The sequence below is a fragment of the Lynx canadensis genome, chromosome B1 (genome assembly GCF_007474595.2).
Source record: "Lynx canadensis isolate LIC74 chromosome B1, mLynCan4.pri.v2, whole genome shotgun sequence".
Taxonomy (NCBI): Eukaryota; Metazoa; Chordata; class Mammalia; order Carnivora; family Felidae; genus Lynx; species Lynx canadensis.
The window spans coordinates 18,319,261-18,331,601 of record NC_044306.2 but is presented as its reverse complement, the minus strand read 5'-3'; the positions used below and the strand labels follow the sequence as shown (position 1 = coordinate 18,331,601).

Below are 12,341 nucleotides of genomic sequence, written 5' to 3'. Positions count from 1 at the left end.
TGATGTTCAGTTATTACAGGGTGTAAAACATGATGCCATAACTTTTAACTTGGGAGACTGGGAGATAGAAATGTCATGAAGAGAAATATAGGACACATAAGGAGCAGCAGGTGTAGGAGGAAAGATCCTCCAGGGGCATGCTGCATTGAATATTGGGGGCTCTCCGGATAAAGCAGAACAAAGTGTTGGTGCTTAGAATGAGTCTTATGGTCACAAGTGGATTTTTGAGACAATGATTCTCTTATTTTATTTGTTTTTCTTTTTTTTTTCTAATTTTTTAACGTTTATTATTTATTTTTGAGAGAGAGAGAGTGCAAGGAGAGGAGGGGTAGAGAGAGAGGGAGACACAGTATCCGAAGCAGGCTCCAGGCACTGAGCTGTCAGCTGAGAGTCCATTGTGGGGCTCGAACTCACCAACCAGAGATCATGACCTGAGCTGAAGTCGGACGCTTAACCGACTGAGCCACCCAGATGCCCCTGTTTGTTTTTCAATATCATTTTTATTTCACTGACTAGATATGCACAAGCCTATTAGGAAGCTTACTTTTAAAAAAGTGGATAAACTTTAGTTGAGTAAACTCAACAAATCTTAAGTGTATAAATCAATTATCTTGTACACATTTGTGGACTACTGATGCTACCACTTAAGTTTAGATTCAAAAGATTTCCATCATACCTCAGGATCATCCTGTACACCTTCCTAGACAATACCTAACCTTCCCCAAAGTAACCATTATCCTGACTTCTTTTTTTTTTTTTTTAATGTTTATTTATTTTTGAGAGAGAGAGAAAGACAGAGTGTGAGCTGGGGAGGGGCAAAGAGAAGGAGACAGAGAATCTGAAGAAAGCTCCAGGCTCTGAGCTGTCAGCACAGAGCCTCATACGGGGCTCGAACTCACAGAGCTGAGATCATAATCTGAGCTGAAGTCGGAGGCTTAACTGACTGAGCCACCTAGACACCCCAACCACTATCCTGACTTCTACTACAGGATTAGTTTTACCAGTAACTGAAGTTCACATAAATAGAATGACATAGTATTGGTGGTCATGAGATTTTCCATGCTGTTTCTTGTATCAGCAGTTATTTTATTATTGTTGGTATTGCTGTGTAGTACCCCATAGTATAAACAAATCACAACTTATCTACTCTCCTATTGGCAGACATTTGGATTGTTTCCAATTTTTACCTATTGTGAACAAAACTGCTATAAATGTTCGTATACACATTTTTTGGTGGACACATGAATTGATTTCACTTAGGTATATATCTGATAGTGTAATTCTTGACCCATAGACTCATGAAACATGTACAATTAGAGTGATGCACCCAAAGGTTCATATACATCTCACATCTTGGTGCTTTATTATTAATCTCATGACGTGTGTGTGTGTGTGTGTGTGCACATTCATAGTATTTTGCAGAGATAACTTTATCAAACTAAAATAAGGCAAAGCAAGAATAATCTCATTGAAATAAAATAAAACCCTCAAAATGATTCAATATATAGGAACTAATAAGAAATGAAAGACTTATGGAGAAGTTCATGATAAAGTTTATGTAAAGACCTTAAAAGTGGGAAGACACACTGTGCTTTTAACTGGAACACTTCATGTCATACAAATGGCAATTATCACCTAATTTCTAAAATGATTTCAAATATCGTCCCTTCAGAATGTTCTTGAAACACAGCAAATGGTTCTAAAGTGTATGTGGAATAACAAATGTGTGAAAAGAGCCAATAAATAGTATCCAAAAAATAATAATAATGAGATGGGAACTCCCAGCTGGATATAAACAATAAATTATCCAGTAAATAGTTTGAAACATTTGGCTCTGCAGTTAGGAATAAAATGTGATAGCCTTACCTCAAACTCAACAATAAATTCCAGATGGATTAAAGACACAAATGCAAACATATTAATCCAAGAGTGTGAAAGACTACAGAAAAATGTAGCTTTATAATTTTGGAATAGGAAAGGCTTTTCCAAGCATGCCATAAATCCTGAATACCATAAAACAAAGGTTAAAATATTTAAAACTACATAAAGACAAATGGCAAACTAGGGAAAATGTTCTGCAACACATATGACAAAGTATTAATAGTCTTAATATAAAGAGCTCCAACAAATCAATAAAGAAAAGACAAAGAATCCAAAAGAAAAATAAGTTGAAAAAACAAACAAGCATGAAAATGTATTTTACAATGGCAGAGTTAAAGTAGACAATAGATATACATTTACCCTCACTAATAATGCATGGAATACAAATTCAGGCATTAAGAAGACAATGATTTTTTTTTACATGTACAAATATTTATAACACTTTCTTGCCAAGGTTATAGGAAACAGAGACTGATAATTACTTGGAGATAATGTATTTGAGTACAATCTCTCTGTAGGGTAACCTGAAAAAATCTATTTAAATGCATTGGTTCAGATAGAGCAAATCCACTTCTGGGACTTACCCCATGTAACATTCTAACAAATGTTATAACATAGTTATAAGAGGGGGGAATGTTAATAAGGGGAAATGGCTAAATAAATAAACATTATGTGACTGTTAGACAGGAGCTGGATAGATAGATGGAAAAGATAAAAGCAACTTCCAGAAAAACTTCTAGGTTTATATGCATTGTGAATTCTGGGCTAAATAATTTACATGGATCATCTCATTTAATCTTCAGAACACTGATCATTTAGTATATCAAAACATTTATTACAAAGATATTTTCCTTCAGGGTGACTCGATGGCTCAGTCAGTTAAGCATCCAACTCTTCATTTTGGATCAGGTCATGATCTCACAGTTCATGGGATTGAGCACTGCACTGACAGAGCCTGCTTGGAATCCTCTTGTTCTCTGCCCCTCCCCTGCACATGCACTGGCACATGTGTGTTCTCTCTCTCTCAAAATAAATAATTTAAAAAACCCCAAATATATCTTCCTGGGGTGCCTGGGAGGCTCAATTAAGCGTAGGACTCTTGATTTTGCCTTAGGTCATGATCCCAGTGTTGTGGGATCGAGTCCCGCATTGGGCTCTGTGCAAGGCATAGAGCTTGCTTAACATTCTCTCTGTCCCCTGTCTCTCATGTTTGCACTCTCTTTCTCAAAAAAAAAAAAAAAAAAAAAGATAATAAAACAATTAAACAATAGTAATTAAATCATGACATCACTACTGGATGAATATATAGCCTCATCAATACAATAGAATAGAGTCCAGTAGGGGTGACTGGGTGGCTCAGTGAGCTGGGTGTCCCATTCTTGATTTCAGCTCAAGTCATGATCTCATGGTTCTTAGGATTGAGCCCAGTGTTGGGCTTTGTGCTGACAATGTAGAGCCTGCTTGGGATTCTCTCTCTCTCTCTGCCCCTCCCCTGCTTGCTCTCTCTCTTTCTCTCTCAAAATAGATAAATAAACATCCAAAAAAACAAAAGTCCAATAAAGTACTCAAATGCTATAAGAATCAAGTATTAGATAAAGGCAGTGTTCAAATCAATTAGGAAAAAATAGATTAGTCAACAATGGAAATAATTCAAGAAAAATCTAATTGTATCCATACCTCACACTTTGTGCCAAAATAAATCCCAATGATCATGTATTTAGCAAACATTTAGCAAACATCTGAAAACAAGCAAAGCACTTGATATCAGAAAAATACAAAAGAAGACACAGAAAAATACATTTATAATCTGGGATTACATAATACTCCTCAATATGACACTAAACTCAAAACCACGTAAAATACAGATTTATTTGGCTTAAAATGTAATTGAAACTTTCCTCATCACAAATTAAAATAATAAAACTGAAAGGTATGTGTCAAATTAGAAAACAAATAAATACCTCACATCATAGACAAAAGATGAAAATAGAAAAATATATAGAAAAATAAAATATGTCAATAATATAATAGTTTATAGGAAAAGAAATGTAAACTGTTCTTAGGCTTAAAATAAGAGGTTCATAGGGACACCTGGGTGGCTCAGCAGGTTGAGCATTGGACTCTTGGTTTTGGCTTAGATCATGATTCCAGGGTCTTGGGATTGAACCCCATATTGGGCTCTGTGCTGATCACGGAGCCTGCTTAAGATTCATTCTCTCTCTCTCTCTCTCTCTCTCTCTCTCTCTCTCTCTCTCTCTCTCCCCTCTGCCCCTCTCTCCCACTCAAGCACTCTCTCTCAAATACAAAATAAGAACAAATAAAGAAAATTCTAAAAAAAAAAAAAAGAAAGAAAGCAAAGAGGTTCATAATAAGGGAAGTGGAAACTAAATCTATCTTAAGATACCATTTCTGACCCATGAGATTGGCAAAAATCCAAAACTTTGACAACTACTCTTGGCAGGACCGTGGAAACACAGACATTCTTCCATCACTGTGGGGAATTCTTTATACCCAGCCACACTAGACTTCTTTAATGTCCTTCCTTAGGAACTTCCCTTGAAGTTTTCTTTGTGCCATGCCCAGGAACTCCTATTTTATTCGTGAGAGCCAAATTTAACATCACCTTCAGAAGGAAGTCTTCTCTACCCTTACCTCCCACCCCTAATTGTTCTGCCATAAGTGCTCATAATCCCCTTTCATAGCATCTCTCATAAATGGTATTTATTAACCTAGGATTTTTTTCCCCATTCAAATCCAAGATTTATGAGATGAGTAAAATTAGCTATCATCTCCTCCAATACTAGCCACCTACTTGGTACAGTTGTACTGAAATTAAAGAATACACTTTTACTTGTGTGCACCATTTAATTCACTTCTCTTAGTCTCTGTTTCCTCAAGAAAATACATGTCTTTGGGATATTGTGACTATTGATACTCTAAAGCACATAAACCTGGATCCAGAGTAAACCCTCAAAAACGGGAAGATATTCCAAATTTAATTATGATATCATTACCAGTGCAGCATGTTTCTGGTTGACATCTGATTGGTCAATAGTTGCCAAACATCAGTTATCCTTATCTCTGCCTCACTAGTGTTCCAAGAGCTTTGCTCTCTCAAAACTCTTATTTACTTAATTTTTCTTTACTGTGACTGACTTCTTAAAATTAACTGTCTGTTTTAACCTCATACCAAATTAATCTCCACAAATTATTAGTTTTTGTGATATATTTTTTGCAATAAATCATTATCTAATAAAAAAATGTTTTTGGTGACCAACTAAAATCATCATGAGAAGGGGCTATTTGACTCAGTCTTTGGAAATTGCTGAGATAGATAATCGCTTCATGTTTATTATTTTCTTTCTATGCATGTCTCAATTGCACCTATGAAAGTTATTTATCTCTGTGTTTATCTTCATCATTAACTGGGATCTCTAAGGGCAGGAATTGTGACTGTAAATCCTGTTGCCAGTGATTACCAAGATACTTTCCCAGAACAGCAGCTCAGTAAAGGTTTGCTAAATGAATTAAACAGCTTTTGAGTACCTACATTGATTAAGGAATGTGCTAGAGTGTTGGCAGAATTCAAAGAATATATTATGAGTATATAGTTAATTTTCATGAGTGTTAATAGTAGTAAAGATAAATAACATTCAGTTCAAAATTACACTCAAGCTATACCTTAAAAAACAAGGTGTGAATTATTAACAGGTGTGTGTTAATGCTTGTATTTTCTGGCATATAGGTTATGTATACGCTTTGTATAAAACTCAAAAGTACCGACATGGTTGCAATGACAAGTAAATCTAATCTCTGTTTCTGTTCTCCCAGTTTGTCTACCCAGAAATAATATGGTACCAGTTTCTCCAGGGCACCACAACCTGGAGATATTCTATGCATACAGCATTAAGATTCTGATTTAAGGTATAAGGAAATGCTGGTAAAAGGTATTTTAGGAAGAGAGGATTGTAAATGCAAAGCCAAGAAGGTGGGAAAGTGAGAAAAAGGTAATGACTGAAATTATAATAGAATAGAAAATAGTGAAAATAAGTTGATGGTGTATACTGCTCCTGGAAATTCATAGAAATGGCAATACAAATGTTTTTAAAATATGAGGATAATTAATAAGACATATTTATTTCATTTACATTTCTTTTTTCTTTTTCTTTTTTGAGCTTGGGCATAATATAATTTTATTCTGGTATCAGGAAAAAGAAGAAAATTATCTTAACAAATTTATATCATTTAGCCATAAAAAAGAAACAAAATCTTGGTATTTGCAACAACACGGACGAATCTAGAGTGTAATGCTAAGTGAAATAAGTCAGTAAGAGAAAGACAAATACCATATGATTTCACTCATATGTGAAATTTAATAAACAAAACAAAGAAAGGGATAAAAGAAGAAAGAAACCAAAAATCAGACTCTTGACTATAGAGAACAAACTAGTGGTTACTGGAGGAAAGGTGGGTAGGGGATGAGTGAAATAGGTGATGGACATTAAGAACACACTTATCATGACAAGCAGTGAGTCACACATAGAATTGTTGAATCACTATATCGTACATCTGAAATAAGTATAACACTGTATGTTAACTACACTGGAATTAAAATAAAAAAGGAAATACTCAGGGTGGCTCAGTCTGTTAAGCATCCAACTCTTGATTTCAGCTCAGGTCGTGGTCTCATGGGCTCATGGGATTGAACCCCTCATTGGGTTCTGAGCTGATGGTGCAGAGCCTGCTTGGGATTCTCCCTCCCTCTCTCTGCCCCTCCCCCACTCACTCTCTCTCAATCCCTCTCTCTGTCTCTCTCAAAATAAATAAAAAACATTTAAAAAATCTTCAAAAAAAGAAATACTCAAATGATGAAAACATGAAAAGAAGAAAAGAAACAACAAAAAAAAATCATGGTCTTGTTTTGGCCACTATGAAGGAAAATGGTGCTCTTATACTTTGTTGGAAGTATAAATTGGTATGTCTACAGAAGGAAATTTGCCAATAAACATTAGGATATTATTTATTTATTTTTATTTTTTAATAATTTTTTAAACATTTATTTATTTTTGAGAGACAGAGACAGAACATGAATTGGGGAGGGGTAGAGAGAGGTGGGGATAGAGGATCTGAAGCAGGCTCTGTGCTGACAGCAAAGAGCCCCATGCGGGGCCTGAACCCATGAACCATGAGATTATGATCTGAGCTGAAGTAGGACACGTAACTAACTGAGCCACCCAGCCGCCCTTTTTTATTTTTTAAAAATGTTTATTTATTTTGAGAGAGAGAGAGAGGGAGAGAGAGAGAGAGCGAGCAAGCAGGGGAGGGGAAGAGAGAGGGAGAGAGAGAATCCCAAGCAGGCTCTGCACTGTCAGCACAGAGCCTGATGCAGGGCTTGAATCCACGAAAGCATGGGAACAAGCCCTGAGCCAAAATCAAGAGTTGGACACTTAACTGACAGAGCCACCCAGGTACACAGATGATTAGCATTTTAAATGCATTTACTCTGATCCAGAAATTCCAATTCTAAGACTTTATCCTCCAGATACTCACACATATGAGTAATGATATCCATGCAAGAATATTTATTGCAACATTGTTTAAAAATCACAAAACCCTGGTAGTCTAAATGCCCCCAATAACAGGCTGGCCGAATAAATTGAGTATGTGTTAATTCTAGGAATACTATGTCATCTTTATAAAGAAGAGAGTTTTCCAAAAATTAATATGAATGACCACCAAAATATTTAAATACAAAAGGTAAGATAACGGAAATGTGTATAGATCGTTCCCATTTGAGACAAGAAAAAGGATGGTTATAGTGTGTATACACACACACACACAAACACAAACACAAACACACATATATCTGCCTATCTACGTAAATGGACACATACTTAGTTGGGCTTATAATACTTCCGATAAAATACAAAAGAAATTGCCAAAGTGGTAATAGAAACTAAGTACATGGAGAAATAGAAGGGAAAATTACTGTACACTTTAATTCCACTCATAGCTGTTGAAATTTATAATTATTGAGGAAGCAAATATTTATTGAGTGTCTACTAAATGCCTGGCACTTAGGTAGATGCTGGAGATAAAGCACTTACTTTCGTGGAGTTTACATTGTACATAAAGACATTATAAAAACATTCAAAGCTCATAGGACAAATATCAATTGGCTAAAATAAATAGCACTTATTTTTTATTTCATCTATGTACATAAATAAAATAGTTGTTTCAGCCCTTGCTCTTTTTCAAATCTAGTAACAAACTATAGAAATGATTCCCGAAAGTATAGTCTTTCTTTTTCAAATCTAAAACTGTTTTTGTTTTTATAATAAAATACAAGCATTAAAAAATTGTTTTTTTCACATCAATTTTAATTAAAATTTTAAAAATGTTTACTTATTTTTGAGAGACACAGAGAGACAGAGCGTGAGCAGGGGAGGGGCAGAGAGAGAGGGAGACACAGAATCCGATCTGAAGCAGGCTCCAGGCTCCAAGCTGTCAGGATAGAGCCCAATGCAGGGCTCAAACCCATGAACCGTGAGATCTTGACCTGAGCCGAAGTCAGACTCTTTTTTTTTTTTTTTAATTTTTTTTTTCAACGTTTATTTATTTTTGGGACAGAGAGAGACAGAGCATGAACGGGGGAGGGGCAGAGAGAGAGGGAGACACAGAATCGGAAGCAGGCTCCAGGCTCCGAGCCATCAGCCCAGAGCCTGACGCGGGGCTCGAACTCACGGACCGCGAGATCGTGACCTGGCTGAAGTCGGACGCTTAACCGACTGCGCCACCCAGGCGCCCCCGAAGTCAGACTCTTAACCAACTAAGCTACCCAGGTGCCCCTCACATCAATTTTAAATGCAAATAAGACTGCATATTTGAAATTATTTTTATTGTAAATTAAAAAATAATTAGAGAGCCAAACCTTAGAGTTAAGTCAAGAAGTTAGGGCTCACGGGGCGCCTGGGTGGCACAGTCGGTTAAGCGTCCGACTTCAGCCAGGTCAGGATCTCGCGGTCCGGGAGTTCGAGCCCCGCGTCAGGCTCTGGGCTGATGGCTCGGAGCCTAGAGCCTGCTTCCGATTCTGTGTCTCCCTCACTCTCTGCCCCTCCCCTGTTCATGCTCTGTCTCTCTCTGTCCCAAAAATAAATAAATGTTGGAAAAGAAAAAAAAAAAAGGTTAGGGCTCAAATAAAAATGCTAGAGTATGGATAGTAGATTTAGAAATTTAAGAATAAAAATCTCAAATTTGATGGATTAATTTAAAAATTATCATAGTAGAGTTTTCAACAGGTTTTATGAACCCAAGAGAACAAAGGAGATAGTATAGATGAAGCAGGAGCAAAGAGAGATAACCCGAATAGAGTCATCCAACCTTTGGGTGTAGAGGTTTCAAGAGCAAGACCTCAATCATGATCATAAAGATTTGGGTCTTCTTGACTCTGTGGTAGAATGTGCTAGAATGGGAGGGAGAATCAAATGTGGAGCTTCATTTGGGATATGTTCAGTTCCAGATGATTTTAAGATTTATAATTAGAAATAGCTGAGAATGAGGGGCGCCTGGGTGGCTCAGTCGGTTAAGCGGCCGACTTCGGCTCAGGTCATGATCTCGCGGTCCATGAGTTCGAGCCCCGCGTCGGGCTCTGTGCTGATGGCTCAGAGCCTGGAGCCTGTTTCAGATTCTGTGTCTCCCTCTCTCTGACCCTCCCCCATTCATGCTCTGTCTCTCTCTGTCTCAAAAATAAATAAACGTTAAAAAAAAAATTTTTTTTAAATAAAAAAAAGAAATAGCTGAGAATGAGAATCAAGGATGGGGGAAAGCAGATGGGTTGGGGTTTGAAATTTGGTTGGTGTTTCACTCACACACAAGGTGACTATGGGATGACCAAGGTCAGGCCCACAGGAAGAAGATGCTCCTTTTGGGATAAAACCTACAAGAGAAGCCAATGAAGATAGAACAGCAACAAATGGATTAGGGAGAAAACAAGGACTTGAGAGACAAAGCAACCAGGGAGGTGAGTTTTGTAAGGATACATACAGTTAATGGGATCATTGTGCAGGGTGAAGAGGGGATAGATAAAAGGAAAATCAGTCACTAGTTGTGCCATCTGAGATATTGCTTTAGAAAGGCACATTTTGGAAGGGTTCTGAGAATAGGAGGCATTTTATTAGAAGTTACACAGTGAGCTACCGGGGAAGACAGAAAGGAAGTAAAGTAGAAATATAGATTTTTATGAGGTTAAAATAGAAATGACCTAAGGAATGTTTGTTTCATACATTTCTTGCAGATCAGTTAGCTGAGCTAAAGTATCTTAACTTGAATGTGCTTTGTGGTGTATCAAGAGGCTTGTAATTACTGGGATAATATTCCACACACTATACACTAGTACTGTATTTAATGTGATTATTCTCCTTGTTCTGTTGATTGAATTAAATTCCTTTCTATTTTATTGAGCTGTCTAATTGCTCCATTATAATTTCTATGTATTCCCCAAAAGACTAGTTTCCTTATGATAGAATACAATGCAATAGCCCACGGAGATAAGCAAAGCATAGGCATATTATCCTTCCTTTACTTGAAGTAGAAATGTATTTGTTTTTGTGTTAAAATTAGATTGAATAGGGAGATGAATTCCATTAAATTAGACCACAGAGAACTTACATGAATATGGATGGAGGGAATGTTTGTTAGGTGACTTTCCAGTTGTGTCCTGAAATCTGAGAGGAGAGATGCTTAGCAAAATTTCTTTGGGAAAGTGCCAGGAGGTGGCCTGAGTCATTGCAGTGTCCTTGAACATTACAGTTCTTGGAAAGCTTGGGGGCATTGGGTGTCTGTGCAATTGATCTGATATAAAAGGAGGGTTTAGTTTTGTCCATTGCTAGCTTGAAGGATCACATCTATGAGCAAGAAAGATGGCTTTGTTAGCCATATCTGAAGGTGAGCAGCGATTACTTGGCTGTTAATTTTTTTTAACTATATAATTAAATCTACAGGCTTTGAATGTGGGTACAGGTTTTGCTGAATAGCTCAAGAATATCTGTAAGGAGAGAAAAAAAAAAAAAAGCTTACTCCCACGTTCTTGACTTGAATGAATGTTAACTTCCTATTTGAGAGACAGAGCCTCAAGTTAATTTGGAGAAGATGACCAAAATCAAAGGGAAACAAAGAAACAAGTCTCACTTTCTGTAATTAAAGGTGAAGTGAATACAATGTGAAACCCAAAAACCATCAGGAGCAATGGAAATGACTCTGTCAGCAGAACCAGAGCCCTTGTGTGCTCTCTTTTCACTTCCAGGAGTACATGGCTCATTAAGTGCTTCCCAAAGAGAAAGGGACAGACCATTGCTGGGAAATATAAAGAGCTAGTAGTTCCTGTAGGCTAGCAGAACATGTCATTTACAAGAATGTACAAACTGGAAAGCGTATTCTCTTGAAATCAGAATTGTCAGTCTCTCTCTCTCTGTGTGTATATATACCCTTTCTGTAGATAATGGTTCTGTTTGTTTGTTTGTTTGTTTGTTTGAAATCAGAACCTTCCTTTAGCTAGAGGTATGCTACTAATTTAACTAATTTTGTTGTTGTTGCTGGCGGTGGTCATTCAATTCAAATCTAAGGAAGTACTATCATTTGGTTATGGTGGTCTGCTTATTTACTCTTCTATTTATCAAGAGAATTGTTTCCCAGTATTTGCTCTGGTTATTATTGTGATTTTTATTTTCGTGAAATCCGGGTTTTCACATCTATAAATTCTGATTTCTGCTGGCTTCAGTTTTTCTGTAACAAGATCAGGGATCTTTGGTCAATCTTCAGCTTTGAAGTCATATTTGTGGTTAGATAGACTAGCCAGAGAGTGCCCTAAGGTTGGCCTGCTCACATATAAACTCAACACAACTTGTTTGCTTTTCTGATACTGAATAAATAGTATTGACTTCTGCAAAAGACAGTCTTTTATTCTTACAAATTTGAGGAGTGTTAGATATAGAGACTTGATGCAATATATACTTGAAAAGTAATCCAGAAAAATTTAAAGAGTCAGAAGTAAGTCAACCTGAATAAATCTTTATTCAAAATGGATAGTTTTAGTTTTATTTATTTTTAAAGTTTTTAAATTAATTTTGAGAGAGAGAAAGCACAAGAGGGGGAGGGGCAGAGAGCGAGGAGAGAGCGAGAATCCCAAGCAGGCTCCACATTGCTAATGTGGAGCTCTATATGGGGGCTTGAAATCATGAACCATAAGATCATGACTTGAGCCGAAGTCCAATGTTTAACTGAACCACCCAGATGCCCCTAAAATGGATATTTTTATTTATTCATTGTAATGTTTATTTATTTTTGAGAGAGAGAGAGACAGATCGCGAGAGGCAGAGGGGCAGAGAGAGAGAGGGAGACACAGAATCCAAAGCAGGCTCTAGGCTCTGAGCTGTCAGTGCAGAGCCCGACACAGGGTTCCAACC

General features: G+C 36.9%; 1 pseudogene; it reads right to left on the bottom strand.

The window, feature by feature from the left end:
• Positions 1-8,091: 8,091 nt before the first annotated feature.
• LOC115513262 lies at positions 8,092-8,183 on the bottom strand (annotated as a pseudogene).
• Between the last annotated feature and the right edge of the window lie 4,158 nt (positions 8,184-12,341).